The 23,818-nt window shown below is 52.8% G+C and overlaps 45 non-coding genes across 45 annotated transcripts; all 45 read right to left on the reverse strand.

Moving 5' to 3' along the window:
- Window positions 1-319: 319 nt before the first annotated feature.
- Trnah-gug (transfer RNA histidin (anticodon GUG)) lies at window positions 320-391 on the reverse strand. The gene has a single exon. It is a non-coding gene; the product is annotated as a tRNA-His (tRNA).
- Window positions 392-777: 386 nt separating this feature from the next.
- On the reverse strand, window positions 778-849 carry Trnae-cuc (transfer RNA glutamic acid (anticodon CUC)). Its single transcript has one exon. It is a non-coding gene; the product is annotated as a tRNA-Glu (tRNA).
- A 282-nt stretch (window positions 850-1,131) lies between these two features.
- Trnal-cag (transfer RNA leucine (anticodon CAG)) lies at window positions 1,132-1,213 on the reverse strand. The gene has a single exon. It is a non-coding gene; the product is annotated as a tRNA-Leu (tRNA).
- An 80-nt stretch (window positions 1,214-1,293) lies between these two features.
- Trnal-uag (transfer RNA leucine (anticodon UAG)) lies at window positions 1,294-1,375 on the reverse strand. Its single transcript has one exon. It is a non-coding gene; the product is annotated as a tRNA-Leu (tRNA).
- A 758-nt stretch (window positions 1,376-2,133) lies between these two features.
- Trnah-gug (transfer RNA histidin (anticodon GUG)) lies at window positions 2,134-2,205 on the reverse strand. The gene has a single exon. It is a non-coding gene; the product is annotated as a tRNA-His (tRNA).
- Window positions 2,206-2,591: 386 nt separating this feature from the next.
- Trnae-cuc (transfer RNA glutamic acid (anticodon CUC)) lies at window positions 2,592-2,663 on the reverse strand. Its single transcript has one exon. It is a non-coding gene; the product is annotated as a tRNA-Glu (tRNA).
- Window positions 2,664-2,945: 282 nt separating this feature from the next.
- Trnal-cag (transfer RNA leucine (anticodon CAG)) lies at window positions 2,946-3,027 on the reverse strand. Its single transcript has one exon. It is a non-coding gene; the product is annotated as a tRNA-Leu (tRNA).
- Window positions 3,028-3,107: 80 nt separating this feature from the next.
- On the reverse strand, window positions 3,108-3,189 carry Trnal-uag (transfer RNA leucine (anticodon UAG)). Its single transcript has one exon. It is a non-coding gene; the product is annotated as a tRNA-Leu (tRNA).
- A 758-nt stretch (window positions 3,190-3,947) lies between these two features.
- Trnah-gug (transfer RNA histidin (anticodon GUG)) lies at window positions 3,948-4,019 on the reverse strand. Its single transcript has one exon. It is a non-coding gene; the product is annotated as a tRNA-His (tRNA).
- Window positions 4,020-4,405: 386 nt separating this feature from the next.
- Window positions 4,406-4,477, reverse strand: Trnae-cuc (transfer RNA glutamic acid (anticodon CUC)). Its single transcript has one exon. It is a non-coding gene; the product is annotated as a tRNA-Glu (tRNA).
- A 282-nt stretch (window positions 4,478-4,759) lies between these two features.
- Window positions 4,760-4,841, reverse strand: Trnal-cag (transfer RNA leucine (anticodon CAG)). Its single transcript has one exon. It is a non-coding gene; the product is annotated as a tRNA-Leu (tRNA).
- Window positions 4,842-4,921: 80 nt separating this feature from the next.
- On the reverse strand, window positions 4,922-5,003 carry Trnal-uag (transfer RNA leucine (anticodon UAG)). Its single transcript has one exon. It is a non-coding gene; the product is annotated as a tRNA-Leu (tRNA).
- Window positions 5,004-5,761: 758 nt separating this feature from the next.
- Trnah-gug (transfer RNA histidin (anticodon GUG)) lies at window positions 5,762-5,833 on the reverse strand. Its single transcript has one exon. It is a non-coding gene; the product is annotated as a tRNA-His (tRNA).
- A 386-nt stretch (window positions 5,834-6,219) lies between these two features.
- Trnae-cuc (transfer RNA glutamic acid (anticodon CUC)) lies at window positions 6,220-6,291 on the reverse strand. Its single transcript has one exon. It is a non-coding gene; the product is annotated as a tRNA-Glu (tRNA).
- Window positions 6,292-6,573: 282 nt separating this feature from the next.
- On the reverse strand, window positions 6,574-6,655 carry Trnal-cag (transfer RNA leucine (anticodon CAG)). The gene has a single exon. It is a non-coding gene; the product is annotated as a tRNA-Leu (tRNA).
- Window positions 6,656-6,735: 80 nt separating this feature from the next.
- On the reverse strand, window positions 6,736-6,817 carry Trnal-uag (transfer RNA leucine (anticodon UAG)). The gene has a single exon. It is a non-coding gene; the product is annotated as a tRNA-Leu (tRNA).
- Window positions 6,818-7,575: 758 nt separating this feature from the next.
- Window positions 7,576-7,647, reverse strand: Trnah-gug (transfer RNA histidin (anticodon GUG)). The gene has a single exon. It is a non-coding gene; the product is annotated as a tRNA-His (tRNA).
- A 386-nt stretch (window positions 7,648-8,033) lies between these two features.
- Window positions 8,034-8,105, reverse strand: Trnae-cuc (transfer RNA glutamic acid (anticodon CUC)). The gene has a single exon. It is a non-coding gene; the product is annotated as a tRNA-Glu (tRNA).
- Window positions 8,106-8,387: 282 nt separating this feature from the next.
- Window positions 8,388-8,469, reverse strand: Trnal-cag (transfer RNA leucine (anticodon CAG)). The gene has a single exon. It is a non-coding gene; the product is annotated as a tRNA-Leu (tRNA).
- An 80-nt stretch (window positions 8,470-8,549) lies between these two features.
- Window positions 8,550-8,631, reverse strand: Trnal-uag (transfer RNA leucine (anticodon UAG)). The gene has a single exon. It is a non-coding gene; the product is annotated as a tRNA-Leu (tRNA).
- A 758-nt stretch (window positions 8,632-9,389) lies between these two features.
- Trnah-gug (transfer RNA histidin (anticodon GUG)) lies at window positions 9,390-9,461 on the reverse strand. Its single transcript has one exon. It is a non-coding gene; the product is annotated as a tRNA-His (tRNA).
- A 386-nt stretch (window positions 9,462-9,847) lies between these two features.
- Trnae-cuc (transfer RNA glutamic acid (anticodon CUC)) lies at window positions 9,848-9,919 on the reverse strand. The gene has a single exon. It is a non-coding gene; the product is annotated as a tRNA-Glu (tRNA).
- Window positions 9,920-10,201: 282 nt separating this feature from the next.
- Trnal-cag (transfer RNA leucine (anticodon CAG)) lies at window positions 10,202-10,283 on the reverse strand. Its single transcript has one exon. It is a non-coding gene; the product is annotated as a tRNA-Leu (tRNA).
- An 80-nt stretch (window positions 10,284-10,363) lies between these two features.
- Window positions 10,364-10,445, reverse strand: Trnal-uag (transfer RNA leucine (anticodon UAG)). The gene has a single exon. It is a non-coding gene; the product is annotated as a tRNA-Leu (tRNA).
- Window positions 10,446-11,203: 758 nt separating this feature from the next.
- Trnah-gug (transfer RNA histidin (anticodon GUG)) lies at window positions 11,204-11,275 on the reverse strand. The gene has a single exon. It is a non-coding gene; the product is annotated as a tRNA-His (tRNA).
- A 386-nt stretch (window positions 11,276-11,661) lies between these two features.
- Trnae-cuc (transfer RNA glutamic acid (anticodon CUC)) lies at window positions 11,662-11,733 on the reverse strand. The gene has a single exon. It is a non-coding gene; the product is annotated as a tRNA-Glu (tRNA).
- A 282-nt stretch (window positions 11,734-12,015) lies between these two features.
- Trnal-cag (transfer RNA leucine (anticodon CAG)) lies at window positions 12,016-12,097 on the reverse strand. Its single transcript has one exon. It is a non-coding gene; the product is annotated as a tRNA-Leu (tRNA).
- Window positions 12,098-12,177: 80 nt separating this feature from the next.
- Trnal-uag (transfer RNA leucine (anticodon UAG)) lies at window positions 12,178-12,259 on the reverse strand. The gene has a single exon. It is a non-coding gene; the product is annotated as a tRNA-Leu (tRNA).
- A 758-nt stretch (window positions 12,260-13,017) lies between these two features.
- Window positions 13,018-13,089, reverse strand: Trnah-gug (transfer RNA histidin (anticodon GUG)). The gene has a single exon. It is a non-coding gene; the product is annotated as a tRNA-His (tRNA).
- A 386-nt stretch (window positions 13,090-13,475) lies between these two features.
- Trnae-cuc (transfer RNA glutamic acid (anticodon CUC)) lies at window positions 13,476-13,547 on the reverse strand. The gene has a single exon. It is a non-coding gene; the product is annotated as a tRNA-Glu (tRNA).
- A 282-nt stretch (window positions 13,548-13,829) lies between these two features.
- Window positions 13,830-13,911, reverse strand: Trnal-cag (transfer RNA leucine (anticodon CAG)). The gene has a single exon. It is a non-coding gene; the product is annotated as a tRNA-Leu (tRNA).
- Window positions 13,912-13,991: 80 nt separating this feature from the next.
- On the reverse strand, window positions 13,992-14,073 carry Trnal-uag (transfer RNA leucine (anticodon UAG)). The gene has a single exon. It is a non-coding gene; the product is annotated as a tRNA-Leu (tRNA).
- Window positions 14,074-14,831: 758 nt separating this feature from the next.
- Window positions 14,832-14,903, reverse strand: Trnah-gug (transfer RNA histidin (anticodon GUG)). The gene has a single exon. It is a non-coding gene; the product is annotated as a tRNA-His (tRNA).
- A 386-nt stretch (window positions 14,904-15,289) lies between these two features.
- Window positions 15,290-15,361, reverse strand: Trnae-cuc (transfer RNA glutamic acid (anticodon CUC)). Its single transcript has one exon. It is a non-coding gene; the product is annotated as a tRNA-Glu (tRNA).
- A 282-nt stretch (window positions 15,362-15,643) lies between these two features.
- On the reverse strand, window positions 15,644-15,725 carry Trnal-cag (transfer RNA leucine (anticodon CAG)). Its single transcript has one exon. It is a non-coding gene; the product is annotated as a tRNA-Leu (tRNA).
- An 80-nt stretch (window positions 15,726-15,805) lies between these two features.
- On the reverse strand, window positions 15,806-15,887 carry Trnal-uag (transfer RNA leucine (anticodon UAG)). The gene has a single exon. It is a non-coding gene; the product is annotated as a tRNA-Leu (tRNA).
- A 758-nt stretch (window positions 15,888-16,645) lies between these two features.
- On the reverse strand, window positions 16,646-16,717 carry Trnah-gug (transfer RNA histidin (anticodon GUG)). Its single transcript has one exon. It is a non-coding gene; the product is annotated as a tRNA-His (tRNA).
- Window positions 16,718-17,103: 386 nt separating this feature from the next.
- Trnae-cuc (transfer RNA glutamic acid (anticodon CUC)) lies at window positions 17,104-17,175 on the reverse strand. Its single transcript has one exon. It is a non-coding gene; the product is annotated as a tRNA-Glu (tRNA).
- Window positions 17,176-17,457: 282 nt separating this feature from the next.
- Window positions 17,458-17,539, reverse strand: Trnal-cag (transfer RNA leucine (anticodon CAG)). Its single transcript has one exon. It is a non-coding gene; the product is annotated as a tRNA-Leu (tRNA).
- Window positions 17,540-17,619: 80 nt separating this feature from the next.
- Trnal-uag (transfer RNA leucine (anticodon UAG)) lies at window positions 17,620-17,701 on the reverse strand. Its single transcript has one exon. It is a non-coding gene; the product is annotated as a tRNA-Leu (tRNA).
- Window positions 17,702-18,459: 758 nt separating this feature from the next.
- On the reverse strand, window positions 18,460-18,531 carry Trnah-gug (transfer RNA histidin (anticodon GUG)). The gene has a single exon. It is a non-coding gene; the product is annotated as a tRNA-His (tRNA).
- Window positions 18,532-18,917: 386 nt separating this feature from the next.
- Trnae-cuc (transfer RNA glutamic acid (anticodon CUC)) lies at window positions 18,918-18,989 on the reverse strand. The gene has a single exon. It is a non-coding gene; the product is annotated as a tRNA-Glu (tRNA).
- Window positions 18,990-19,271: 282 nt separating this feature from the next.
- Trnal-cag (transfer RNA leucine (anticodon CAG)) lies at window positions 19,272-19,353 on the reverse strand. The gene has a single exon. It is a non-coding gene; the product is annotated as a tRNA-Leu (tRNA).
- Window positions 19,354-19,433: 80 nt separating this feature from the next.
- Trnal-uag (transfer RNA leucine (anticodon UAG)) lies at window positions 19,434-19,515 on the reverse strand. Its single transcript has one exon. It is a non-coding gene; the product is annotated as a tRNA-Leu (tRNA).
- A 758-nt stretch (window positions 19,516-20,273) lies between these two features.
- On the reverse strand, window positions 20,274-20,345 carry Trnah-gug (transfer RNA histidin (anticodon GUG)). Its single transcript has one exon. It is a non-coding gene; the product is annotated as a tRNA-His (tRNA).
- Between the last annotated feature and the right edge of the window lie 3,473 nt (window positions 20,346-23,818).

Below are 23,818 nucleotides of genomic sequence, written 5' to 3' on the forward strand. Positions count from 1 at the left end.
GCCATAGAGCGCTCGGCCATGCTACGTGCGCTGCAATGGGCACCAGTGTTCCTAGCATTTGTAGAAACAGTGCACGCCACAGCTTCCTGTTCTGCTGGGGCTGGCTGCTCATCCATCGCACTTCAAAACAACTGCCCTTTTCGACTACAGAGAGCAGCGGACGTCTGCGCTCTGGGAGGCGACATTACGTGTTGGTGAGGAAGTGATAGTGCAAACTGCGGCCTGCGGAACACGAGTGACAAAATCAAGAGAGCACTGTCATTTCGAGTACTCGTGCACTATCGCTATTGCAACGGCAGTAAGGCAAAACTTTCAAAATTGCCGTGACCAGGATTCGAACCTGGGTTATTGCGGCCACAACGCAATGTCCTAACCACTAGACGATCACGGCCACGGCCACGAAGCCACCCACGAAAGCAGCTGGCAGGAATGCAAGTGGCGATACACAGCAAAGCCTAGGCCAAGGTGTACGCCACAGCAGTGTCAGACACGGTCCGCATCACGTGTATACGAGCAAATGAACGTTGCTGCGCTGTCAGGACACTAACTACAGTGGTTAGCTGCATTCACCTCCGTGGCAATATCTTGCAGTCCTCCAAGCCTCTTGACTACAGGTACCCGTATGTGGCTGGATAACAAGTGGATAGATGCCGCATCTCTCTCGCCGTCAGGTGTTGCCACGAATCATACTTAACGTGGCTTTCTGCACGCGTCAGCGTAGCGTCAGTCGATCAAAGTCGGGACAAGTCGCATAAGAGGAGCAACAAAAACGCGCATTTCCGGTACCGGGAATCGAACCCGGGCCTCCTGGGTGAGAGCCAGGTATCCTAGCCACTAGACCACACCGGATAACGGCGGCAGCGCTCTTCCAGCGAACGCAGCAACCACGCACGGTTAACTGTCGACAACTGTAAAAAATCCACTCTCTCGCGTTATAGAACGGCGTGCTCCGGACGCATTTCGTGGAGACGAACGCCAGCAATGATGAGAGCAAAAGGCGCCTCCAAATCCTGTCGTTGCACCACGCACTGTTCTACGGCAATTCACGAAGCAGAAGCTCACGCCTTGTTGTGCTGTTTTCTTTGCAGGCAATAAGCGCAGCCGTCTTCGACACAGGAAACATTACACGTTTGGCAGCTGTGGGGTTGGAACCCACGCCTCTCAAGAGACTGGTGCCTGAAACCAGCGCCTTAGACCGCTCGGCCACGCTACCTACACAACACGCGCGTCACAAGAGCTGCGTCCTACGCCACGAGAACACACCGCAGCGGCACAAAAGTGAGACGTAAAAATTGGCAACGGTGGGATTCGAACCCACGCCTCCGAAGAGACTGGTGCCTAAAACCAGCGCCTTAGACCGCTCGGCCACGTTACCGCTGGAGCACGAGCGGCGAAACGTTTCCTTTGTAGTACAAAGATCACTCCGAAATGTAAGTGTCTTGGCAATCGCTGTGCCATGTATTTCCACTGCTCTCCCACTGGAAGCGTCTCTTTAGGCCATCCACAACAAGAAAATGCCGTGCCCGCCGTATGGTAGCGACGCCACTTGTCTGTAGCTGTCGTAGTTAAGGAGACAGCATCGAGAGACGTTTTCGTGCTGTGACCAGGTTTCGAACCTGGGCTTTCCGTAACCACTAAAGTATCATAGCTGTACCTGTCAGGCGGAGCTAGAATGCTCCATGTAACAAACATATGTGAGCTCAAGGAGGTTACACGTGAAGAGAAAGCGGCAGGTTAACACGACTACAGCAAAACCCCTGGCAGCGCTGGGATTCGAACCGACGCCTACGAAGAGACTGGTGCCTTAAACCAGCGCCATAGAGCGCTCGGCCATGCTACGTGCGCTGCAATGGGCACCAGTGTTCCTAGCATTTGTAGAAACAGTGCACGCCACAGCTTCCTGTTCTGCTGGGGCTGGCTGCTCATCCATCGCACTTCAAAACAACTGCCCTTTTCGACTACAGAGAGCAGCGGACGTCTGCGCTCTGGGAGGCGACATTACGTGTTGGTGAGGAAGTGATAGTGCAAACTGCGGCCTGCGGAACACGAGTGACAAAATCAAGAGAGCACTGTCATTTCGAGTACTCGTGCACTATCGCTATTGCAACGGCAGTAAGGCAAAACTTTCAAAATTGCCGTGACCAGGATTCGAACCTGGGTTATTGCGGCCACAACGCAATGTCCTAACCACTAGACGATCACGGCCACGGCCACGAAGCCACCCACGAAAGCAGCTGGCAGGAATGCAAGTGGCGATACACAGCAAAGCCTAGGCCAAGGTGTACGCCACAGCAGTGTCAGACACGGTCCGCATCACGTGTATACGAGCAAATGAACGTTGCTGCGCTGTCAGGACACTAACTACAGTGGTTAGCTGCATTCACCTCCGTGGCAATATCTTGCAGTCCTCCAAGCCTCTTGACTACAGGTACCCGTATGTGGCTGGATAACAAGTGGATAGATGCCGCATCTCTCTCGCCGTCAGGTGTTGCCACGAATCATACTTAACGTGGCTTTCTGCACGCGTCAGCGTAGCGTCAGTCGAGCTAAGTCGGGACAAGTCGCATAAGAGGAGCAACAAAAACGCGCATTTCCGGTACCGGGAATCGAACCCGGGCCTCCTGGGTGAGAGCCAGGTATCCTAGCCACTAGACCACACCGGATAACGGCGGCAGCGCTCTTCCAGCGAACACAGCAACCACGCACGGTTAACTGTCGACAACTGTAAAAAATCCACTCTCTCGCGTTATAGAACGGCGTGCTCCGGACGCATTTCGTGGAGACGAACGCCAGCAATGATGAGAGCAAAAGGCGCCTCCAAATCCTGTCGTTGCACCACGCACTGTTCTACGGCAATTCACGAAGCAGAAGCTCACGCCTTGTTGTGCTGTTTTCTTTGCAGGCAATAAGCGCAGCCGTCTTCGACACAGGAAACATTACACGTTTGGCAGCTGTGGGGTTGGAACCCACGCCTCTCAAGAGACTGGTGCCTGAAACCAGCGCCTTAGACCGCTCGGCCACGCTACCTACACAACACGCGCGTCACAAGAGCTGCGTCCTACGCCACGAGAACACACCGCAGCGGCACAAAAGTGAGACGTAAAAATTGGCAACGGTGGGATTCGAACCCACGCCTCCGAAGAGACTGGTGCCTAAAACCAGCGCCTTAGACCGCTCGGCCACGTTACCGCTGGAGCACGAGCGGCGAAACGTTTCCTTTGTAGTACAAAGATCACTCCGAAATGTAAGTGTCTTGGCAATCGCTGTGCCATGTATTTCCACTGCTCTCCCACTGGAAGCGTCTCTTTAGGCCATCCACAACAAGAAAATGCCGTGCCCGCCGTATGGTAGCGACGCCACTTGTCTGTAGCTGTCGTAGTTAAGGAGACAGCATCGAGAGACGTTTTCGTGCTGTGACCAGGTTTCGAACCTGGGCTTTCCGTAACCACTAAAGTATCATAGCTGTACCTGTCAGGCGGAGCTAGAATGCTCCATGTAACAAACATATGTGAGCTCAAGGAGGTTACACGTGAAGAGAAAGCGGCAGGTTAACACGACTACAGCAAAACCCCTGGCAGCGCTGGGATTCGAACCGACGCCTACGAAGAGACTGGTGCCTTAAACCAGCGCCATAGAGCGCTCGGCCATGCTACGTGCGCTGCAATGGGCACCAGTGTTCCTAGCATTTGTAGAAACAGTGCACGCCACAGCTTCCTGTTCTGCTGGGGCTGGCTGCTCATCCATCGCACTTCAAAACAACTGCCCTTTTCGACTACAGAGAGCAGCGGACGTCTGCGCTCTGGGAGGCGACATTACGTGTTGGTGAGGAAGTGATAGTGCAAACTGCGGCCTGCGGAACACGAGTGACAAAATCAAGAGAGCACTGTCATTTCGAGTACTCGTGCACTATCGCTATTGCAACGGCAGTAAGGCAAAACTTTCAAAATTGCCGTGACCAGGATTCGAACCTGGGTTATTGCGGCCACAACGCAATGTCCTAACCACTAGACGATCACGGCCACGGCCACGAAGCCACCCACGAAAGCAGCTGGCAGGAATGCAAGTGGCGATACACAGCAAAGCCTAGGCCAAGGTGTACGCCACAGCAGTGTCAGACACGGTCCGCATCACGTGTATACGAGCAAATGAACGTTGCTGCGCTGTCAGGACACTAACTACAGTGGTTAGCTGCATTCACCTCCGTGGCAATATCTTGCAGTCCTCCAAGCCTCTTGACTACAGGTACCCGTATGTGGCTGGATAACAAGTGGATAGATGCCGCATCTCTCTCGCCGTCAGGTGTTGCCACGAATCATACTTAACGTGGCTTTCTGCACGCGTCAGCGTAGCGTCAGTCGATCAAAGTCGGGACAAGTCGCATAAGAGGAGCAACAAAAACGCGCATTTCCGGTACCGGGAATCGAACCCGGGCCTCCTGGGTGAGAGCCAGGTATCCTAGCCACTAGACCACACCGGATAACGGCGGCAGCGCTCTTCCAGCGAACGCAGCAACCACGCACGGTTAACTGTCGACAACTGTAAAAAATCCACTCTCTCGCGTTATAGAACGGCGTGCTCCGGACGCATTTCGTGGAGACGAACGCCAGCAATGATGAGAGCAAAAGGCGCCTCCAAATCCTGTCGTTGCACCACGCACTGTTCTACGGCAATTCACGAAGCAGAAGCTCACGCCTTGTTGTGCTGTTTTCTTTGCAGGCAATAAGCGCAGCCGTCTTCGACACAGGAAACATTACACGTTTGGCAGCTGTGGGGTTGGAACCCACGCCTCTCAAGAGACTGGTGCCTGAAACCAGCGCCTTAGACCGCTCGGCCACGCTACCTACACAACACGCGCGTCACAAGAGCTGCGTCCTACGCCACGAGAACACACCGCAGCGGCACAAAAGTGAGACGTAAAAATTGGCAACGGTGGGATTCGAACCCACGCCTCCGAAGAGACTGGTGCCTAAAACCAGCGCCTTAGACCGCTCGGCCACGTTACCGCTGGAGCACGAGCGGCGAAACGTTTCCTTTGTAGTACAAAGATCACTCCGAAATGTAAGTGTCTTGGCAATCGCTGTGCCATGTATTTCCACTGCTCTCCCACTGGAAGCGTCTCTTTAGGCCATCCACAACAAGAAAATGCCGTGCCCGCCGTATGGTAGCGACGCCACTTGTCTGTAGCTGTCGTAGTTAAGGAGACAGCATCGAGAGACGTTTTCGTGCTGTGACCAGGTTTCGAACCTGGGCTTTCCGTAACCACTAAAGTATCATAGCTGTACCTGTCAGGCGGAGCTAGAATGCTCCATGTAACAAACATATGTGAGCTCAAGGAGGTTACACGTGAAGAGAAAGCGGCAGGTTAACACGACTACAGCAAAACCCCTGGCAGCGCTGGGATTCGAACCGACGCCTACGAAGAGACTGGTGCCTTAAACCAGCGCCATAGAGCGCTCGGCCATGCTACGTGCGCTGCAATGGGCACCAGTGTTCCTAGCATTTGTAGAAACAGTGCACGCCACAGCTTCCTGTTCTGCTGGGGCTGGCTGCTCATCCATCGCACTTCAAAACAACTGCCCTTTTCGACTACAGAGAGCAGCGGACGTCTGCGCTCTGGGAGGCGACATTACGTGTTGGTGAGGAAGTGATAGTGCAAACTGCGGCCTGCGGAACACGAGTGACAAAATCAAGAGAGCACTGTCATTTCGAGTACTCGTGCACTATCGCTATTGCAACGGCAGTAAGGCAAAACTTTCAAAATTGCCGTGACCAGGATTCGAACCTGGGTTATTGCGGCCACAACGCAATGTCCTAACCACTAGACGATCACGGCCACGGCCACGAAGCCACCCACGAAAGCAGCTGGCAGGAATGCAAGTGGCGATACACAGCAAAGCCTAGGCCAAGGTGTACGCCACAGCAGTGTCAGACACGGTCCGCATCACGTGTATACGAGCAAATGAACGTTGCTGCGCTGTCAGGACACTAACTACAGTGGTTAGCTGCATTCACCTCCGTGGCAATATCTTGCAGTCCTCCAAGCCTCTTGACTACAGGTACCCGTATGTGGCTGGATAACAAGTGGATAGATGCCGCATCTCTCTCGCCGTCAGGTGTTGCCACGAATCATACTTAACGTGGCTTTCTGCACGCGTCAGCGTAGCGTCAGTCGAGCTAAGTCGGGACAAGTCGCATAAGAGGAGCAACAAAAACGCGCATTTCCGGTACCGGGAATCGAACCCGGGCCTCCTGGGTGAGAGCCAGGTATCCTAGCCACTAGACCACACCGGATAACGGCGGCAGCGCTCTTCCAGCGAACGCAGCAACCACGCACGGTTAACTGTCGACAACTGTAAAAAATCCACTCTCTCGCGTTATAGAACGGCGTGCTCCGGACGCATTTCGTGGAGACGAACGCCAGCAATGATGAGAGCAAAAGGCGCCTCCAAATCCTGTCGTTGCACCACGCACTGTTCTACGGCAATTCACGAAGCAGAAGCTCACGCCTTGTTGTGCTGTTTTCTTTGCAGGCAATAAGCGCAGCCGTCTTCGACACAGGAAACATTACACGTTTGGCAGCTGTGGGGTTGGAACCCACGCCTCTCAAGAGACTGGTGCCTGAAACCAGCGCCTTAGACCGCTCGGCCACGCTACCTACACAACACGCGCGTCACAAGAGCTGCGTCCTACGCCACGAGAACACACCGCAGCGGCACAAAAGTGAGACGTAAAAATTGGCAACGGTGGGATTCGAACCCACGCCTCCGAAGAGACTGGTGCCTAAAACCAGCGCCTTAGACCGCTCGGCCACGTTACCGCTGGAGCACGAGCGGCGAAACGTTTCCTTTGTAGTACAAAGATCACTCCGAAATGTAAGTGTCTTGGCAATCGCTGTGCCATGTATTTCCACTGCTCTCCCACTGGAAGCGTCTCTTTAGGCCATCCACAACAAGAAAATGCCGTGCCCGCCGTATGGTAGCGACGCCACTTGTCTGTAGCTGTCGTAGTTAAGGAGACAGCATCGAGAGACGTTTTCGTGCTGTGACCAGGTTTCGAACCTGGGCTTTCCGTAACCACTAAAGTATCATAGCTGTACCTGTCAGGCGGAGCTAGAATGCTCCATGTAACAAACATATGTGAGCTCAAGGAGGTTACACGTGAAGAGAAAGCGGCAGGTTAACACGACTACAGCAAAACCCCTGGCAGCGCTGGGATTCGAACCGACGCCTACGAAGAGACTGGTGCCTTAAACCAGCGCCATAGAGCGCTCGGCCATGCTACGTGCGCTGCAATGGGCACCAGTGTTCCTAGCATTTGTAGAAACAGTGCACGCCACAGCTTCCTGTTCTGCTGGGGCTGGCTGCTCATCCATCGCACTTCAAAACAACTGCCCTTTTCGACTACAGAGAGCAGCGGACGTCTGCGCTCTGGGAGGCGACATTACGTGTTGGTGAGGAAGTGATAGTGCAAACTGCGGCCTGCGGAACACGAGTGACAAAATCAAGAGAGCACTGTCATTTCGAGTACTCGTGCACTATCGCTATTGCAACGGCAGTAAGGCAAAACTTTCAAAATTGCCGTGACCAGGATTCGAACCTGGGTTATTGCGGCCACAACGCAATGTCCTAACCACTAGACGATCACGGCCACGGCCACGAAGCCACCCACGAAAGCAGCTGGCAGGAATGCAAGTGGCGATACACAGCAAAGCCTAGGCCAAGGTGTACGCCACAGCAGTGTCAGACACGGTCCGCATCACGTGTATACGAGCAAATGAACGTTGCTGCGCTGTCAGGACACTAACTACAGTGGTTAGCTGCATTCACCTCCGTGGCAATATCTTGCAGTCCTCCAAGCCTCTTGACTACAGGTACCCGTATGTGGCTGGATAACAAGTGGATAGATGCCGCATCTCTCTCGCCGTCAGGTGTTGCCACGAATCATACTTAACGTGGCTTTCTGCACGCGTCAGCGTAGCGTCAGTCGATCAAAGTCGGGACAAGTCGCATAAGAGGAGCAACAAAAACGCGCATTTCCGGTACCGGGAATCGAACCCGGGCCTCCTGGGTGAGAGCCAGGTATCCTAGCCACTAGACCACACCGGATAACGGCGGCAGCGCTCTTCCAGCGAACGCAGCAACCACGCACGGTTAACTGTCGACAACTGTAAAAAATCCACTCTCTCGCGTTATAGAACGGCGTGCTCCGGACGCATTTCGTGGAGACGAACGCCAGCAATGATGAGAGCAAAAGGCGCCTCCAAATCCTGTCGTTGCACCACGCACTGTTCTACGGCAATTCACGAAGCAGAAGCTCACGCCTTGTTGTGCTGTTTTCTTTGCAGGCAATAAGCGCAGCCGTCTTCGACACAGGAAACATTACACGTTTGGCAGCTGTGGGGTTGGAACCCACGCCTCTCAAGAGACTGGTGCCTGAAACCAGCGCCTTAGACCGCTCGGCCACGCTACCTACACAACACGCGCGTCACAAGAGCTGCGTCCTACGCCACGAGAACACACCGCAGCGGCACAAAAGTGAGACGTAAAAATTGGCAACGGTGGGATTCGAACCCACGCCTCCGAAGAGACTGGTGCCTAAAACCAGCGCCTTAGACCGCTCGGCCACGTTACCGCTGGAGCACGAGCGGCGAAACGTTTCCTTTGTAGTACAAAGATCACTCCGAAATGTAAGTGTCTTGGCAATCGCTGTGCCATGTATTTCCACTGCTCTCCCACTGGAAGCGTCTCTTTAGGCCATCCACAACAAGAAAATGCCGTGCCCGCCGTATGGTAGCGACGCCACTTGTCTGTAGCTGTCGTAGTTAAGGAGACAGCATCGAGAGACGTTTTCGTGCTGTGACCAGGTTTCGAACCTGGGCTTTCCGTAACCACTAAAGTATCATAGCTGTACCTGTCAGGCGGAGCTAGAATGCTCCATGTAACAAACATATGTGAGCTCAAGGAGGTTACACGTGAAGAGAAAGCGGCAGGTTAACACGACTACAGCAAAACCCCTGGCAGCGCTGGGATTCGAACCGACGCCTACGAAGAGACTGGTGCCTTAAACCAGCGCCATAGAGCGCTCGGCCATGCTACGTGCGCTGCAATGGGCACCAGTGTTCCTAGCATTTGTAGAAACAGTGCACGCCACAGCTTCCTGTTCTGCTGGGGCTGGCTGCTCATCCATCGCACTTCAAAACAACTGCCCTTTTCGACTACAGAGAGCAGCGGACGTCTGCGCTCTGGGAGGCGACATTACGTGTTGGTGAGGAAGTGATAGTGCAAACTGCGGCCTGCGGAACACGAGTGACAAAATCAAGAGAGCACTGTCATTTCGAGTACTCGTGCACTATCGCTATTGCAACGGCAGTAAGGCAAAACTTTCAAAATTGCCGTGACCAGGATTCGAACCTGGGTTATTGCGGCCACAACGCAATGTCCTAACCACTAGACGATCACGGCCACGGCCACGAAGCCACCCACGAAAGCAGCTGGCAGGAATGCAAGTGGCGATACACAGCAAAGCCTAGGCCAAGGTGTACGCCACAGCAGTGTCAGACACGGTCCGCATCACGTGTATACGAGCAAATGAACGTTGCTGCGCTGTCAGGACACTAACTACAGTGGTTAGCTGCATTCACCTCCGTGGCAATATCTTGCAGTCCTCCAAGCCTCTTGACTACAGGTACCCGTATGTGGCTGGATAACAAGTGGATAGATGCCGCATCTCTCTCGCCGTCAGGTGTTGCCACGAATCATACTTAACGTGGCTTTCTGCACGCGTCAGCGTAGCGTCAGTCGAGCTAAGTCGGGACAAGTCGCATAAGAGGAGCAACAAAAACGCGCATTTCCGGTACCGGGAATCGAACCCGGGCCTCCTGGGTGAGAGCCAGGTATCCTAGCCACTAGACCACACCGGATAACGGCGGCAGCGCTCTTCCAGCGAACACAGCAACCACGCACGGTTAACTGTCGACAACTGTAAAAAATCCACTCTCTCGCGTTATAGAACGGCGTGCTCCGGACGCATTTCGTGGAGACGAACGCCAGCAATGATGAGAGCAAAAGGCGCCTCCAAATCCTGTCGTTGCACCACGCACTGTTCTACGGCAATTCACGAAGCAGAAGCTCACGCCTTGTTGTGCTGTTTTCTTTGCAGGCAATAAGCGCAGCCGTCTTCGACACAGGAAACATTACACGTTTGGCAGCTGTGGGGTTGGAACCCACGCCTCTCAAGAGACTGGTGCCTGAAACCAGCGCCTTAGACCGCTCGGCCACGCTACCTACACAACACGCGCGTCACAAGAGCTGCGTCCTACGCCACGAGAACACACCGCAGCGGCACAAAAGTGAGACGTAAAAATTGGCAACGGTGGGATTCGAACCCACGCCTCCGAAGAGACTGGTGCCTAAAACCAGCGCCTTAGACCGCTCGGCCACGTTACCGCTGGAGCACGAGCGGCGAAACGTTTCCTTTGTAGTACAAAGATCACTCCGAAATGTAAGTGTCTTGGCAATCGCTGTGCCATGTATTTCCACTGCTCTCCCACTGGAAGCGTCTCTTTAGGCCATCCACAACAAGAAAATGCCGTGCCCGCCGTATGGTAGCGACGCCACTTGTCTGTAGCTGTCGTAGTTAAGGAGACAGCATCGAGAGACGTTTTCGTGCTGTGACCAGGTTTCGAACCTGGGCTTTCCGTAACCACTAAAGTATCATAGCTGTACCTGTCAGGCGGAGCTAGAATGCTCCATGTAACAAACATATGTGAGCTCAAGGAGGTTACACGTGAAGAGAAAGCGGCAGGTTAACACGACTACAGCAAAACCCCTGGCAGCGCTGGGATTCGAACCGACGCCTACGAAGAGACTGGTGCCTTAAACCAGCGCCATAGAGCGCTCGGCCATGCTACGTGCGCTGCAATGGGCACCAGTGTTCCTAGCATTTGTAGAAACAGTGCACGCCACAGCTTCCTGTTCTGCTGGGGCTGGCTGCTCATCCATCGCACTTCAAAACAACTGCCCTTTTCGACTACAGAGAGCAGCGGACGTCTGCGCTCTGGGAGGCGACATTACGTGTTGGTGAGGAAGTGATAGTGCAAACTGCGGCCTGCGGAACACGAGTGACAAAATCAAGAGAGCACTGTCATTTCGAGTACTCGTGCACTATCGCTATTGCAACGGCAGTAAGGCAAAACTTTCAAAATTGCCGTGACCAGGATTCGAACCTGGGTTATTGCGGCCACAACGCAATGTCCTAACCACTAGACGATCACGGCCACGGCCACGAAGCCACCCACGAAAGCAGCTGGCAGGAATGCAAGTGGCGATACACAGCAAAGCCTAGGCCAAGGTGTACGCCACAGCAGTGTCAGACACGGTCCGCATCACGTGTATACGAGCAAATGAACGTTGCTGCGCTGTCAGGACACTAACTACAGTGGTTAGCTGCATTCACCTCCGTGGCAATATCTTGCAGTCCTCCAAGCCTCTTGACTACAGGTACCCGTATGTGGCTGGATAACAAGTGGATAGATGCCGCATCTCTCTCGCCGTCAGGTGTTGCCACGAATCATACTTAACGTGGCTTTCTGCACGCGTCAGCGTAGCGTCAGTCGATCAAAGTCGGGACAAGTCGCATAAGAGGAGCAACAAAAACGCGCATTTCCGGTACCGGGAATCGAACCCGGGCCTCCTGGGTGAGAGCCAGGTATCCTAGCCACTAGACCACACCGGATAACGGCGGCAGCGCTCTTCCAGCGAACGCAGCAACCACGCACGGTTAACTGTCGACAACTGTAAAAAATCCACTCTCTCGCGTTATAGAACGGCGTGCTCCGGACGCATTTCGTGGAGACGAACGCCAGCAATGATGAGAGCAAAAGGCGCCTCCAAATCCTGTCGTTGCACCACGCACTGTTCTACGGCAATTCACGAAGCAGAAGCTCACGCCTTGTTGTGCTGTTTTCTTTGCAGGCAATAAGCGCAGCCGTCTTCGACACAGGAAACATTACACGTTTGGCAGCTGTGGGGTTGGAACCCACGCCTCTCAAGAGACTGGTGCCTGAAACCAGCGCCTTAGACCGCTCGGCCACGCTACCTACACAACACGCGCGTCACAAGAGCTGCGTCCTACGCCACGAGAACACACCGCAGCGGCACAAAAGTGAGACGTAAAAATTGGCAACGGTGGGATTCGAACCCACGCCTCCGAAGAGACTGGTGCCTAAAACCAGCGCCTTAGACCGCTCGGCCACGTTACCGCTGGAGCACGAGCGGCGAAACGTTTCCTTTGTAGTACAAAGATCACTCCGAAATGTAAGTGTCTTGGCAATCGCTGTGCCATGTATTTCCACTGCTCTCCCACTGGAAGCGTCTCTTTAGGCCATCCACAACAAGAAAATGCCGTGCCCGCCGTATGGTAGCGACGCCACTTGTCTGTAGCTGTCGTAGTTAAGGAGACAGCATCGAGAGACGTTTTCGTGCTGTGACCAGGTTTCGAACCTGGGCTTTCCGTAACCACTAAAGTATCATAGCTGTACCTGTCAGGCGGAGCTAGAATGCTCCATGTAACAAACATATGTGAGCTCAAGGAGGTTACACGTGAAGAGAAAGCGGCAGGTTAACACGACTACAGCAAAACCCCTGGCAGCGCTGGGATTCGAACCGACGCCTACGAAGAGACTGGTGCCTTAAACCAGCGCCATAGAGCGCTCGGCCATGCTACGTGCGCTGCAATGGGCACCAGTGTTCCTAGCATTTGTAGAAACAGTGCACGCCACAGCTTCCTGTTCTGCTGGGGCTGGCTGCTCATCCATCGCACTTCAAAACAACTGCCCTTTTCGACTACAGAGAGCAGCGGACGTCTGCGCTCTGGGAGGCGACATTACGTGTTGGTGAGGAAGTGATAGTGCAAACTGCGGCCTGCGGAACACGAGTGACAAAATCAAGAGAGCACTGTCATTTCGAGTACTCGTGCACTATCGCTATTGCAACGGCAGTAAGGCAAAACTTTCAAAATTGCCGTGACCAGGATTCGAACCTGGGTTATTGCGGCCACAACGCAATGTCCTAACCACTAGACGATCACGGCCACGGCCACGAAGCCACCCACGAAAGCAGCTGGCAGGAATGCAAGTGGCGATACACAGCAAAGCCTAGGCCAAGGTGTACGCCACAGCAGTGTCAGACACGGTCCGCATCACGTGTATACGAGCAAATGAACGTTGCTGCGCTGTCAGGACACTAACTACAGTGGTTAGCTGCATTCACCTCCGTGGCAATATCTTGCAGTCCTCCAAGCCTCTTGACTACAGGTACCCGTATGTGGCTGGATAACAAGTGGATAGATGCCGCATCTCTCTCGCCGTCAGGTGTTGCCACGAATCATACTTAACGTGGCTTTCTGCACGCGTCAGCGTAGCGTCAGTCGATCAAAGTCGGGACAAGTCGCATAAGAGGAGCAACAAAAACGCGCATTTCCGGTACCGGGAATCGAACCCGGGCCTCCTGGGTGAGAGCCAGGTATCCTAGCCACTAGACCACACCGGATAACGGCGGCAGCGCTCTTCCAGCGAACGCAGCAACCACGCACGGTTAACTGTCGACAACTGTAAAAAATCCACTCTCTCGCGTTATAGAACGGCGTGCTCCGGACGCATTTCGTGGAGACGAACGCCAGCAATGATGAGAGCAAAAGGCGCCTCCAAATCCTGTCGTTGCACCACGCACTGTTCTACGGCAATTCACGAAGCAGAAGCTCACGCCTTGTTGTGCTGTTTTCTTTGCAGGCAATAAGCGCAGCCGTCTTCGACACAGGAAACATTACACGTTTGGCAGCTGTGGGGTTGGAACCCACGCCTCTCAAGAGACTGGTGCCTGAAACCAGCGCCTTAGACCGCTCGGCCACGCTACCTACACAACACGCGCGTCACAAGAGCTGCGTCCTACGCCACGAGAACACACCGCAGCGGCACAAAAGTGAGACGTAAAAATTGGCAACGGTGGGATTCGAACCCACGCCTCCGAAGAGACTGGTGCCTAAAACCAGCGCCTTAGACCGCTCGGCCACGTTACCGCTGGAGCACGAGCGGCGAAACGTTTCCTTTGTAGTACAAAGATCACTCCGAAATGTAAGTGTCTTGGCAATCGCTGTGCCATGTATTTCCACTGCTCTCCCACTGGAAGCGTCTCTTTAGGCCATCCACAACAAGAAAATGCCGTGCCCGCCGTATGGTAGCGACGCCACTTGTCTGTAGCTGTCGTAGTTAAGGAGACAGCATCGAGAGACGTTTTCGTGCTGTGACCAGGTTTCGAACCTGGGCTTTCCGTAACCACTAAAGTATCATAGCTGTACCTGTCAGGCGGAGCTAGAATGCTCCATGTAACAAACATATGTGAGCTCAAGGAGGTTACACGTGAAGAGAAAGCGGCAGGTTAACACGACTACAGCAAAACCCCTGGCAGCGCTGGGATTCGAACCGACGCCTACGAAGAGACTGGTGCCTTAAACCAGCGCCATAGAGCGCTCGGCCATGCTACGTGCGCTGCAATGGGCACCAGTGTTCCTAGCATTTGTAGAAACAGTGCACGCCACAGCTTCCTGTTCTGCTGGGGCTGGCTGCTCATCCATCGCACTTCAAAACAACTGCCCTTTTCGACTACAGAGAGCAGCGGACGTCTGCGCTCTGGGAGGCGACATTACGTGTTGGTGAGGAAGTGATAGTGCAAACTGCGGCCTGCGGAACACGAGTGACAAAATCAAGAGAGCACTGTCATTTCGAGTACTCGTGCACTATCGCTATTGCAACGGCAGTAAGGCAAAACTTTCAAAATTGCCGTGACCAGGATTCGAACCTGGGTTATTGCGGCCACAACGCAATGTCCTAACCACTAGACGATCACGGCCACGGCCACGAAGCCACCCACGAAAGCAGCTGGCAGGAATGCAAGTGGCGATACACAGCAAAGCCTAGGCCAAGGTGTACGCCACAGCAGTGTCAGACACGGTCCGCATCACGTGTATACGAGCAAATGAACGTTGCTGCGCTGTCAGGACACTAACTACAGTGGTTAGCTGCATTCACCTCCGTGGCAATATCTTGCAGTCCTCCAAGCCTCTTGACTACAGGTACCCGTATGTGGCTGGATAACAAGTGGATAGATGCCGCATCTCTCTCGCCGTCAGGTGTTGCCACGAATCATACTTAACGTGGCTTTCTGCACGCGTCAGCGTAGCGTCAGTCGAGCTAAGTCGGGACAAGTCGCATAAGAGGAGCAACAAAAACGCGCATTTCCGGTACCGGGAATCGAACCCGGGCCTCCTGGGTGAGAGCCAGGTATCCTAGCCACTAGACCACACCGGATAACGGCGGCAGCGCTCTTCCAGCGAACGCAGCAACCACGCACGGTTAACTGTCGACAACTGTAAAAAATCCACTCTCTCGCGTTATAGAACGGCGTGCTCCGGACGCATTTCGTGGAGACGAACGCCAGCAATGATGAGAGCAAAAGGCGCCTCCAAATCCTGTCGTTGCACCACGCACTGTTCTACGGCAATTCACGAAGCAGAAGCTCACGCCTTGTTGTGCTGTTTTCTTTGCAGGCAATAAGCGCAGCCGTCTTCGACACAGGAAACATTACACGTTTGGCAGCTGTGGGGTTGGAACCCACGCCTCTCAAGAGACTGGTGCCTGAAACCAGCGCCTTAGACCGCTCGGCCACGCTACCTACACAACACGCGCGTCACAAGAGCTGCGTCCTACGCCACGAGAACACACCGCAGCGGCACAAAAGTGAGACGTAAAAATTGGCAACGGTGGGATTCGAACCCACGCCTCCGAAGAGACTGGTGCCTAAAACCAGCGCCTTAGACCGCTCGGCCACGTTACCGCTGGAGCACGAGCGGCGAAACGTTTCCTTTGTAGTACAAAGATCACTCCGAAATGTAAGTGTCTTGGCAATCGCTGTGCCATGTATTTCCACTGCTCTCCCACTGGAAGCGTCTCTTTAGGCCATCCACAACAAGAAAATGCCGTGCCCGCCGTATGGTAGCGACGCCACTTGTCTGTAGCTGTCGTAGTTAAGGAGACAGCATCGAGAGACGTTTTCGTGCTGTGACCAGGTTTCGAACCTGGGCTTTCCGTAACCACTAAAGTATCATAGCTGTACCTGTCAGGCGGAGCTAGAATGCTCCATGTAACAAACATATGTGAGCTCAAGGAGGTTACACGTGAAGAGAAAGCGGCAGGTTAACACGACTACAGCAAAACCCCTGGCAGCGCTGGGATTCGAACCGACGCCTACGAAGAGACTGGTGCCTTAAACCAGCGCCATAGAGCGCTCGGCCATGCTACGTGCGCTGCAATGGGCACCAGTGTTCCTAGCATTTGTAGAAACAGTGCACGCCACAGCTTCCTGTTCTGCTGGGGCTGGCTGCTCATCCATCGCACTTCAAAACAACTGCCCTTTTCGACTACAGAGAGCAGCGGACGTCTGCGCTCTGGGAGGCGACATTACGTGTTGGTGAGGAAGTGATAGTGCAAACTGCGGCCTGCGGAACACGAGTGACAAAATCAAGAGAGCACTGTCATTTCGAGTACTCGTGCACTATCGCTATTGCAACGGCAGTAAGGCAAAACTTTCAAAATTGCCGTGACCAGGATTCGAACCTGGGTTATTGCGGCCACAACGCAATGTCCTAACCACTAGACGATCACGGCCACGGCCACGAAGCCACCCACGAAAGCAGCTGGCAGGAATGCAAGTGGCGATACACAGCAAAGCCTAGGCCAAGGTGTACGCCACAGCAGTGTCAGACACGGTCCGCATCACGTGTATACGAGCAAATGAACGTTGCTGCGCTGTCAGGACACTAACTACAGTGGTTAGCTGCATTCACCTCCGTGGCAATATCTTGCAGTCCTCCAAGCCTCTTGACTACAGGTACCCGTATGTGGCTGGATAACAAGTGGATAGATGCCGCATCTCTCTCGCCGTCAGGTGTTGCCACGAATCATACTTAACGTGGCTTTCTGCACGCGTCAGCGTAGCGTCAGTCGATCAAAGTCGGGACAAGTCGCATAAGAGGAGCAACAAAAACGCGCATTTCCGGTACCGGGAATCGAACCCGGGCCTCCTGGGTGAGAGCCAGGTATCCTAGCCACTAGACCACACCGGATAACGGCGGCAGCGCTCTTCCAGCGAACGCAGCAACCACGCACGGTTAACTGTCGACAACTGTAAAAAATCCACTCTCTCGCGTTATAGAACGGCGTGCTCCGGACGCATTTCGTGGAGACGAACGCCAGCAATGATGAGAGCAAAAGGCGCCTCCAAATCCTGTCGTTGCACCACGCACTGTTCTACGGCAATTCACGAAGCAGAAGCTCACGCCTTGTTGTGCTGTTTTCTTTGCAGGCAATAAGCGCAGCCGTCTTCGACACAGGAAACATTACACGTTTGGCAGCTGTGGGGTTGGAACCCACGCCTCTCAAGAGACTGGTGCCTGAAACCAGCGCCTTAGACCGCTCGGCCACGCTACCTACACAACACGCGCGTCACAAGAGCTGCGTCCTACGCCACGAGAACACACCGCAGCGGCACAAAAGTGAGACGTAAAAATTGGCAACGGTGGGATTCGAACCCACGCCTCCGAAGAGACTGGTGCCTAAAACCAGCGCCTTAGACCGCTCGGCCACGTTACCGCTGGAGCACGAGCGGCGAAACGTTTCCTTTGTAGTACAAAGATCACTCCGAAATGTAAGTGTCTTGGCAATCGCTGTGCCATGTATTTCCACTGCTCTCCCACTGGAAGCGTCTCTTTAGGCCATCCACAACAAGAAAATGCCGTGCCCGCCGTATGGTAGCGACGCCACTTGTCTGTAGCTGTCGTAGTTAAGGAGACAGCATCGAGAGACGTTTTCGTGCTGTGACCAGGTTTCGAACCTGGGCTTTCCGTAACCACTAAAGTATCATAGCTGTACCTGTCAGGCGGAGCTAGAATGCTCCATGTAACAAACATATGTGAGCTCAAGGAGGTTACACGTGAAGAGAAAGCGGCAGGTTAACACGACTACAGCAAAACCCCTGGCAGCGCTGGGATTCGAACCGACGCCTACGAAGAGACTGGTGCCTTAAACCAGCGCCATAGAGCGCTCGGCCATGCTACGTGCGCTGCAATGGGCACCAGTGTTCCTAGCATTTGTAGAAACAGTGCACGCCACAGCTTCCTGTTCTGCTGGGGCTGGCTGCTCATCCATCGCACTTCAAAACAACTGCCCTTTTCGACTACAGAGAGCAGCGGACGTCTGCGCTCTGGGAGGCGACATTACGTGTTGGTGAGGAAGTGATAGTGCAAACTGCGGCCTGCGGAACACGAGTGACAAAATCAAGAGAGCACTGTCATTTCGAGTACTCGTGCACTATCGCTATTGCAACGGCAGTAAGGCAAAACTTTCAAAATTGCCGTGACCAGGATTCGAACCTGGGTTATTGCGGCCACAACGCAATGTCCTAACCACTAGACGATCACGGCCACGGCCACGAAGCCACCCACGAAAGCAGCTGGCAGGAATGCAAGTGGCGATACACAGCAAAGCCTAGGCCAAGGTGTACGCCACAGCAGTGTCAGACACGGTCCGCATCACGTGTATACGAGCAAATGAACGTTGCTGCGCTGTCAGGACACTAACTACAGTGGTTAGCTGCATTCACCTCCGTGGCAATATCTTGCAGTCCTCCAAGCCTCTTGACTACAGGTACCCGTATGTGGCTGGATAACAAGTGGATAGATGCCGCATCTCTCTCGCCGTCAGGTGTTGCCACGAATCATACTTAACGTGGCTTTCTGCACGCGTCAGCGTAGCGTCAGTCGATCAAAGTCGGGACAAGTCGCATAAGAGGAGCAACAAAAACGCGCATTTCCGGTACCGGGAATCGAACCCGGGCCTCCTGGGTGAGAGCCAGGTATCCTAGCCACTAGACCACACCGGATAACGGCGGCAGCGCTCTTCCAGCGAACGCAGCAACCACGCACGGTTAACTGTCGACAACTGTAAAAAATCCACTCTCTCGCGTTATAGAACGGCGTGCTCCGGACGCATTTCGTGGAGACGAACGCCAGCAATGATGAGAGCAAAAGGCGCCTCCAAATCCTGTCGTTGCACCACGCACTGTTCTACGGCAATTCACGAAGCAGAAGCTCACGCCTTGTTGTGCTGTTTTCTTTGCAGGCAATAAGCGCAGCCGTCTTCGACACAGGAAACATTACACGTTTGGCAGCTGTGGGGTTGGAACCCACGCCTCTCAAGAGACTGGTGCCTGAAACCAGCGCCTTAGACCGCTCGGCCACGCTACCTACACAACACGCGCGTCACAAGAGCTGCGTCCTACGCCACGAGAACACACCGCAGCGGCACAAAAGTGAGACGTAAAAATTGGCAACGGTGGGATTCGAACCCACGCCTCCGAAGAGACTGGTGCCTAAAACCAGCGCCTTAGACCGCTCGGCCACGTTACCGCTGGAGCACGAGCGGCGAAACGTTTCCTTTGTAGTACAAAGATCACTCCGAAATGTAAGTGTCTTGGCAATCGCTGTGCCATGTATTTCCACTGCTCTCCCACTGGAAGCGTCTCTTTAGGCCATCCACAACAAGAAAATGCCGTGCCCGCCGTATGGTAGCGACGCCACTTGTCTGTAGCTGTCGTAGTTAAGGAGACAGCATCGAGAGACGTTTTCGTGCTGTGACCAGGTTTCGAACCTGGGCTTTCCGTAACCACTAAAGTATCATAGCTGTACCTGTCAGGCGGAGCTAGAATGCTCCATGTAACAAACATATGTGAGCTCAAGGAGGTTACACGTGAAGAGAAAGCGGCAGGTTAACACGACTACAGCAAAACCCCTGGCAGCGCTGGGATTCGAACCGACGCCTACGAAGAGACTGGTGCCTTAAACCAGCGCCATAGAGCGCTCGGCCATGCTACGTGCGCTGCAATGGGCACCAGTGTTCCTAGCATTTGTAGAAACAGTGCACGCCACAGCTTCCTGTTCTGCTGGGGCTGGCTGCTCATCCATCGCACTTCAAAACAACTGCCCTTTTCGACTACAGAGAGCAGCGGACGTCTGCGCTCTGGGAGGCGACATTACGTGTTGGTGAGGAAGTGATAGTGCAAACTGCGGCCTGCGGAACACGAGTGACAAAATCAAGAGAGCACTGTCATTTCGAGTACTCGTGCACTATCGCTATTGCAACGGCAGTAAGGCAAAACTTTCAAAATTGCCGTGACCAGGATTCGAACCTGGGTTATTGCGGCCACAACGCAATGTCCTAACCACTAGACGATCACGGCCACGGCCACGAAGCCACCCACGAAAGCAGCTGGCAGGAATGCAAGTGGCGATACACAGCAAAGCCTAGGCCAAGGTGTACGCCACAGCAGTGTCAGACACGGTCCGCATCACGTGTATACGAGCAAATGAACGTTGCTGCGCTGTCAGGACACTAACTACAGTGGTTAGCTGCATTCACCTCCGTGGCAATATCTTGCAGTCCTCCAAGCCTCTTGACTACAGGTACCCGTATGTGGCTGGATAACAAGTGGATAGATGCCGCATCTCTCTCGCCGTCAGGTGTTGCCACGAATCATACTTAACGTGGCTTTCTGCACGCGTCAGCGTAGCGTCAGTCGAGCTAAGTCGGGACAAGTCGCATAAGAGGAGCAACAAAAACGCGCATTTCCGGTACCGGGAATCGAACCCGGGCCTCCTGGGTGAGAGCCAGGTATCCTAGCCACTTTTTTTTTTTTTTTTTTTTTTTTTTTTTTTTTTTTTTTTTTTTTTTTTTTTTTTTTTTAGCTTACGGGAACCAGAGCTTGAATCTGGCGCCTTAGACTGCTTTTTTTTTTTTTTTTTTTTTTTTTTTTCCAATCTTAAGAGAGTGGTCAGTTCCGGGCGGGGGGAGACAAAGCGGGCAGGGGTCGAATCCCGAGGCCTGCCTGCGATGGCTCCCTCCACTCATCCCTGAATCACTCCTTCAAGCAGACACTGATTGTGTTTCCTTGATTCGCATGATACTCTGGTATAGGTGTTAAGCCTCTGCTCCGAGGTATATAGTGCTGACACGTTTGTAAATGAACATTTCTTCTTTGTCGTGTGTCATTTGTGTGTTGCGATCCATGGCGAATTCTGTTCCTCTTCCATTAGAGGTGCGTGAGTGTCAAGAATAAGCAAACAAGTAAAAGGAGACTAATGAAAAGAAATACATTGACCAGGCGTAACAGAAAGTATAAATGAAAAAAAAAAAAGAAGAATACATATCCCCTTGATGTGCATCCATCATCCAATGCGGTCAGCCTATGCCATGTTTTTCGAACGTGATGTCCATCATGTTTCCGAATAATTTTTTACTGTCAGTGACACATTGAATTTTCCAGTATGCCAGCGCCATGTAGGTCAGAAAACTAATAAAATCGTCCTCTCCACGAACATTTATGATATAGTTGACATAGTGCCCTAGGATCCACATTACTGTATTGTTTTTCGTGGCAGGGTAAAACTTTTTGTCCGGACGCAGTAGGATATCCAGCTGCAGATTGTCTTCCGCGCTCCTTGAGAGAACCGCGATCCTCTTCTTGACCCATCGCCAATTCAGTGCATGACCACCGCAGGTAAACCGATGAATCAGAGAATCGACGAGTCCACAACAGAGGCAGAGATTTGTGTCACTTAACCCAATTGCATGTAGCTTTTCATTAGTGGCAATTGTGTTATTTACCACCCTGAACCAGGTTGAAGCAACATCCGAAGAGTGTACTTTCAAGCTGATGTTGGCCCACACCGTTGTCCATTCGGTAGTTGGATACTTCCGTTCTATGGTATTTGGGGTCGCCGACTTTTCCCACTCACGTTGCAAGTCCCGAGTTGACAGTGGTCGTCGCCGTAGAACATCCACATCTGCATAACTACACTGAAGGAAAAATTCTCTGATGTGTTTCAGTTTGTAATGGATTCTGCCGACGTCAACAGGAGGTCGCATACTCGCTGGACGCACTGTGAGGAACAACTTTTGAGTAACAGTGCAATGGCTGTCATGCAGTATAGTCGTGGTCCGCTTGACGTACAAGGCCATTGCTTTCCCGGCAATGTTAACTAACTCAAGCCCACCAGTAGTTCTCGACTTGGCCAGCGTATCGGAGGACAATTTAAATATGTTGCCCTTCCAGATGAATCGATTGGCAACCTGCATGATCTTTCTGGCCTGAAGCTTGGGAATGGGAAAGAACTGTGCAACATAATACGCCTTGGAGAAGACGTAGGTATTGAGAAGCCGAATTTTTTCTATAATGTTCACCGCACGCCAGCGACATTCGACAATGGTACCCTGTATCAGATGCGTCACTGACTTCCAATTGGAGGCCGCCATTTTGAGAGGGCACTTATTCAAGGTGATTCCTAGTAGCTTGTGAGATTCCACAACATGCGCCCACGGTATAGTTAAGTTCTCGAAACCCCTGATATCGAGCACTTTACATTTCCGGTCACTGAGTTGTGCTCCAGACACTTCACTATATTGGTCGATCGCCCCTTTAATACGGACCACCTCGTCCTCAGTGCGTAACAGTACGGCAACATCGTCAGCGTACGCACGGACTATGAATGTGTGACCGGAGATTGACACTCCTGACAACTGGTGATAAAGAGACCGAAGGAAGGGTTCCAGGGACAGCACAAAAAGTGACATAGAGAGTGGACTGCCCTGGGGGACACCCCGCTGAATGGATATCGGTTGCGTCAGCTGTCCATTGACTTGTATCCTCGCTGATATGCCAGATATCAAAGTGCGAAGGACTTGTATCACCCCTTCCTCGAGTCCTATTTTGTCCATGATGTGAAAAAGGTATCGGTGGTTCACATGATCAAAGGCTTTATGAAAGTCTAGAAAAAGCAGCGCACACTTCAGGTTGGTGACTGAGGCAATGGAGATGAGGTCCCGAATTTCAGACATCGCAGACATGGCATTCCGTCCCGGCACGCACGCCTGGTGCCGCCGGACAACTTTGTGAATGAGCGGAGACATTCGGGTGTTAACAGCTCTGGCTATAGTTTTGTAGTCAAAATTGAGCAGGGTGAGCGGGCGCAGATTATCAAATCGCTTACATCCTGTGCGTTTGGGAACAAGGACAATTTTACCCTCCTTCATCGCAGCAGGAACAGGCGCCCCAGCAATGATTTCATTTAAAATTTCTGTAAAAGTAACACCAATTACATCCCAATACCGAAGATAAAACTCCTTGGGAAGGCCGTCCAGTCCTGGGGCTTTGTTAGCTGGCGACTTAACAATAAGTTCTAAAGTCTCCTCGACACTAAACGCAGCCAGAAAGTCACGATTATCTTCCTCAGTAACGGACGTGTCCATCAACTGGAGTACAGTAGCAGTCAAGCCATCATTGGTGGGGCAGTCCGAGTACAGGCCGTGATAATACCCCTGGATTGCCGTGACTATGTCAGGTTGCCGAGTGAGAAGTTCCCCGTTATCAGTTGCCAGTTCGTCTATAAATAAGCGTCTACGGTTCGTCTGATGCTTAATTAGATGATACATGGAAGTTGTCTCAGATTTAACAAAAGAGTTGACTTTCGACTTGATTTTTAATCCTTCTAGTTGTTTACGTTTGATACTGAGCATCTTAGCCTTGATTTGCTTTATTTGAGCCGTGTAAATATTATTGACGCCAGATTTGTCGTAGAGCTCCCTTAAAATTGAATAGTAAAATTCGGTGGTCCTCTTTGCATCCCTTGATTGCGTATTACAGTACGAAATCAAAGC

Source organism: Schistocerca nitens, chromosome 1 (assembly GCF_023898315.1).
Source record: "Schistocerca nitens isolate TAMUIC-IGC-003100 chromosome 1, iqSchNite1.1, whole genome shotgun sequence".
Lineage (NCBI taxonomy): Eukaryota > Metazoa > Arthropoda > Insecta > Orthoptera > Acrididae > Schistocerca > Schistocerca nitens.